Below are 6,054 nucleotides of genomic sequence, written 5' to 3'. Positions count from 1 at the left end.
ATGTAGTAAAGATCACCTTTGTTGATGCTCATCACCCTGTATCCCATCTGTCATGTATTCCCCGAGCTTTGTAGCAATGCATTTTTGTGGTTATCCAGTGGGTTTTTAAAAATATAATTTATCTTAACAAGTAGGAGGAGTTTTTCTTTCAACCCAAAAGGGAACACTTAATCAGTTTCAGTTTGTATGAAAAACTGAAAATCACCAAAATTTCCAATAATATCCGAGGATTGGGAACTGGCAACCCAAAAATCACAAACCATGCATGTTAAGTAAATGGCTATCATCCCATATGACCAGCAGAGGGAGCTCTCCTCTTACATTTGGAATTTTTTTGACTCATCAAAATTACACACAGTCCCTTTATGGGGGTTCAATATCTTTCCCATTAGGTTTCATTGAAACATCAATAAGATGTTTAAATCACCATTATCAGCCAATTGTAGACCTATTAATAATTAATCATGGATTGTTTATTTAAAGGAATATTTTAGCATGAATAACCGTTGCTTTGATGTATCCACAATGCCACATTACCACAAATTTATCAGTTCACCACACACCAAAAGCTGGTGTTAATGAGCAAAAACAGACCACTGTTCTTTCAGCTATCCCAGTGATATTTGAGCAAGGATTTACTGTTCCTGGCTGAATGTATGCTAATCTCCACGCATATCGCTGCTATTTGCCAGACTGTGCAGGCTTACCCCCCCTCTGGACCCCCAGTAAAATGGCTACTGATTGGTGCACAGAAAACTGCAGCCATGGCAACCAGCTGTTTGGCAATTCCTCTGATGGTGGAGGTGGAGGGAGGGGATATTGGCCTGTAGGTATATACTCCCAGACACTGACAGACGGACAGACAAACACCTCTGGGCATCGCCGTGGAGTCTGACAGGGTTGGAGATAGGAAGGATTGGAAAATACTGATTGCAAACACTGAACTTTGCTTATTCAACCCTCTTATATAAGGTTTAACCCAAGCCCCTCACCCCCCCCCTGCTTATTTTTCAGACAAACCCCCTCCAGACAGAGCCACCCACTGCTCTTCCTCTTTAGTGTCTAGTGTCTGTTTTTGTGTTTGTGCTTGATGTCTGCTTTTGATTTTTCCATGAAGCCGTGAAGGTTAGTCATGAGGTTCAGATTGAAGTCAGTAGGTGGTGGTTAAGCCTGGGGTGACGTTCAGGGTCGTGTGTGTTTGACGGTGTTCACATGTGTGTGATAAAAGCCTCCCTAAACTGTATGTAATTGGTTCCCAGGGGAGAGGGGTCTTGAGATTCTCCCTACACAGGATTAAATCCACACCACGAGAAGAATACTCACACCCAGTCTCAGAGCAGCATACAGTATTTACCTGCTGGACTGAAGTGAGGGAACAAACATGAATATTTTGTGCTTGACCTAAATGTGCGCAAGATTTGAAGGGAATGGATGTCAGACATTTCGCTTTGGGATGCTTATCCTCAGTTGATTAACGCTCAGGCCTCTTCACAGAAGATCAACGAAGGCTCGGGGTGGGCTGCTGAGGAATAAGCAGATCGAGGATCTGATTGATTTTGAGGACAAGCGGCCTCTTTGCTCATCTGGATTAATTTGTGTGTGTGTGTGTGTTTGTGCGTGCACTTGCACACGACCCAGAGCATGGGCCAGCTAACATCATGTAAGTTTCATGATTAAGCTGGCTGGTTTAACAAGCAAGATCATGGCTCTTTATATCTAGAGGGAGGTGGCATTAAAGCCCCTTTAAACCTGGTTTCAAATCTTAAGGGTCGTTAATAAATAAGTAGTAAAAGTAAAATTAAACTTTCCATCTGTATTTACGGTTGGCACCAGGCCATTAAAACACAGTCTGTAATGCATCCCGTGTTGCAATATCACTGACAGCAGCTGAAGGCAGCATAGAAGGTAATTATGCGGTGCTGAACAATGTGCAGAAAATGTGGGAGATGATGAGGTAAACAATGCATAGGCTGCAAAAATTCATCTGAAACTGCTGCTGTGTTGAGTAACACATTTCCACCTACAAAACACTCATCTGTTCGCCATGAGCAGATGCCAGTGTGGTGGTGATATCACTTTAGCAATGGATTTTCACAGTTTAGCTGCAGATTTTCATGACTGCCATAATCTTAATCCTGTGTATTATTCCTCACAAAACAAGACTGCGCTCGATGTTTCATTGATTCGGTTTTGCAGATGTTCTCGTGATGGTGAAAGCAGACGTACTCAGACAGTTAATAATGAAGCAAATTACTAACTGGTGCTGCCATTCAGCAACAGCCGTAACAGCTGAAACCGAGATGATGCAGATGATTAACTGTTAATTGTTATCACCATGATTAACCACACAGTAGAGGTTATGCTATGACCTGGGCTGGCTTTTCACTTCTGTTCCTTTCTCTTATCACTTTTCCTTTAAGTCTCTTTGTCTGCTTTGGTTGCTACTTCTGTCTCTGTCGCCCCGTGTCTTTATCCTCGTGTTACCTTTTGAGCAGCAGACAGTCGGGACAATCTCTGCATAGCAACAAATCATTCCAGACCAGTTTCTTCGGCCTCACTGTTCATTTTCCACATCACGTTCAAAGAACAAAGGAAATCAGATCATTCATGCTGTTTTAACCTGCCCAGGAGTACCAGTCTTGTGGTTTCTTATTGGTCATTGTTGCTGTTATCATACAATTCACGTCCGTTTTTCTTTCTTCTGATAAAACCTTTATGAGATGAGATCTTTTTGTATGGACCAAATTAGACCAAATCTCAGACTTATTGCTGTGGTTCTCTCCTGTCACACATTCCTGTTGTTGATTGTACACTTATGAGGATGCTAAGCATGTCTGTGTTGTTTTGGTAGCATCATGATAATAGCCTCTTTAATTATCTCTGTCTCTACATAATTCACTAGAAACAGATGGCATAATGGAGAATGATCTGAACTCGCCCCCTGCAGATAGACAGATCCCCCACCAGGACTCCCCCCCATGTTGTCTAAATAGACTTGCCCTGCCTTGAGCACGCGCACACACACACACACACACACACACACACACACACACACACACACACACACTCAGCTGTACACTGCAAGCTTTATCTAGCTATGAGATCCTTTACAGCTGACCAGTCTCATCCCCCTGGGCATGCACAGGAAGGGCCAATCGCAATGGAGAAAACAAACCTGAAAAACAAGTAGTTCACAGACAAACAGGCCAGCAGACATACGGCTTTGTGAGCCAAGTAAATAGTACTATTAATTCTAAATCCCTGCAATTAATCCCTCCAGTATTCGCAGTTGTAATGTCTACACAGTGTTTACAACAGCAGTGTTTACTGTCTGACATCCAGGCCTCAGGCGTTACAGCATCAAATACACAACATCGATGCTCTATATGCACCCCTGATAAATTTGCGTACTACCTGTCTGTTCTTATGGTTTGACAGAATAATCACTAATGAGCACTAATGGCATCCGTAATAATGTTCGACTTCTTAAAAATTCATCTGGTAGCTATGTCATTATTAATGTACAGCTGTCATGTATAATAACCCCACAAAAGAGCGTGGGCTGTTCACTCCTGAAAAGGCATACTTGATCATAATGTCTCTTTAATTATTCAGAATTAATTAATACAACACTGCACAAGTAGCAGAATGTAATTAAGTATATTTACTCAAATTCTCCACTTTAGTACAGTTTTGAGGTTCAGTTACACTACTTTATACTACATATTGTACTTTTTACCCCTAAATTGAGAAATACTGGAATAAAATTCTGGTAATTGTATAAAAAATACTTAAATCTAGCAACAGTTTGACTAGCTACAGTAGTTAAATGCTACATATACTTTGATGCATCAGTATTGGACATCTAATATCATCATATATCAGTCTTACATACTTTCATACTTGTACACTCATACTACTGCTTTCATACTAGCAGTACATTTTCATGAATATTATAAATTAAGAACTTTTACTCATAATCAAATTTTCACATACTGGTATTTGTACTCAAGAAAAGGATCTAAATATTTCTTCTGCCATTGCACAGTACACAATTAATATCCTCTTAATATCCCCATCATGTACTACTAGTGTTGACAGTAGTTTCTGAGGTAAATGTTAGTATAAAAGCTTTGAACTTGATCTCACTCAAACTGCTGCACTAAAGCAATTCCAGCATATTTAGCCAAATCTTCTCTGTGTGCTCAGCTGCAGCTGTAGTGGTCGTAGTAGTAGTAGAAATGGTCAATGTTGGCGACAAAGTCTGTGTGATGTTGTACACGCCTACATCTTTTTATGCTTGAGGAGCAAGAGTTGTAGCATTTATGTCAGGAGTGCTAGAAAATTGAATGGACTCAGTGTAGTGAAATTAAAGAGATTTCCCACGAGATGCACGGCAAGTTTTTCCACACACACGTGCACGCACACACACACACACACAGATAAGCATGTGTGCATGTTTGTTATATAGTATTTATAGAGTCGTGAAAGGAGGCTGTTTCCAGGGATTTGGTTGTACTTAGTTGAAGCAGAATAAAATATTCAGTAAGTGTTGAAAACACATTATCCTGCTGGAATTTACTCAGTTGGGGCAAACTTCTTTCTTTGCTCTGTGTTTGTTTCCTTTCATACTACATCACTTGCAGGTTAAGAAGGGGATAGTAGGAACAGAGTCCAACCCGCCATGTCCTCCTTACCCACAATGCAGGGTAAATATGTCTCATGGAGATGACAGAAGAAAACATCACCCCCCTCCTCTTTCCCTCTGTCTGGCTAATATGCTGTATGGCTGAATTGCCTGTCATGTGAATGAATGAGCAGGCTACAACAATGTGACACATCGCCCCAGCATTGGTCTGATGCTGCAGTTGGGTTCCACAGCAGTGGAGACGAGATGGGATCTATCTTCCAGCTGAAGGGAGATGCTGCTGGTGTCACCCTATCTCTCATCGCTCTCTTTACCACCCTGGTCATATACAGTATCTGTCTGTCTTTTGCTATTCTCAATCTGTTCCCCCCTCTCTTTCTGTCTCCCTGAAGTATTGGCATGATGCATCGCTGCATCCACAAGGGAGATCGGGGAAAAAACATAGTGAAGTAGAAGAAGAGAGTCAGGGCGGAGAGGAGAAGAGGAACATATAGGATCAAGAGAGAGAATGGAAAAATGAGGAGGGGGATGGGAAAACATTAAATTTACAGTGGGGTCTGCTGGGCTACTTTACATTAGGAGATACAGTATGATGTATTGCGTATTGTGTTCCTTGAAAATCTACTGTGGCTTCAACAGGATAAACAGCTCATAAAAATGGCACTCAGTCTCATTTGATGTCATCCATCCATCCATGCAATTCCCTTTCTTCTGTCAAACAACTGCCTCCACTCACATCTCTTTTAATATTCTGAAAACACCATGACAGCCACTCGAGGACAGTGCTGGTGTGAGATTTGCTGGTGTGCAGCCAGCTGACTGAACAGGGCACGCTGGCTGGCGGGGGGAAGCTCCAGCCTTTAACTATTCTCCTCACATTCACCTTGCAGTCCCAATTATTCAAGGCAGCGTGCGCGAGCGCTCCCTGCCAGCCAGCCAGCCCCAGCTGTGAAAAGTGGGTCATGGAATTTAAAGGCACACGAAGCCTTGTTGCACTGCACAGTCGCGCTGGCAGCGCTTTGGCTTTCTGTTCCTCCCAACACGCAGCAGCGGCAGCAGTGTGTGTGTGTGTGTGTGTGTGTGTGTGTGTGTGTGTGTGTGTGTGTGCAATTCTGTTTCCTGCAGTGAAATCCACAAGGCTGTTTGAGAATGTATGTCAGTGCATTAGAAGACAGTCATTATGATATGTGCATGTCTCTCTCTCTGTCTCTCTCCTCCGTAAACTGGCCTATATTCTTCCACATGACTTCCCTTTAGGAATAAATATATATGAGCTTTGATTTGCAGTGAGGTTGACTTGTTCCCTCGCAGACCAATGATCATGCAACTTTAAATATCATTGTGATAAGTCTTTCACAGCGCCCTCACAAGAATGTGAGTTCAGTGAACACTTTCTACCTAGCAAC

The sequence above is a fragment of the Chaetodon auriga genome, chromosome 18 (genome assembly GCF_051107435.1).
Source record: "Chaetodon auriga isolate fChaAug3 chromosome 18, fChaAug3.hap1, whole genome shotgun sequence".
In the NCBI taxonomy this organism is placed as follows: domain Eukaryota; kingdom Metazoa; phylum Chordata; class Actinopteri; order Chaetodontiformes; family Chaetodontidae; genus Chaetodon; species Chaetodon auriga.
Note: the sequence above shows the minus strand (reverse complement) of the source record.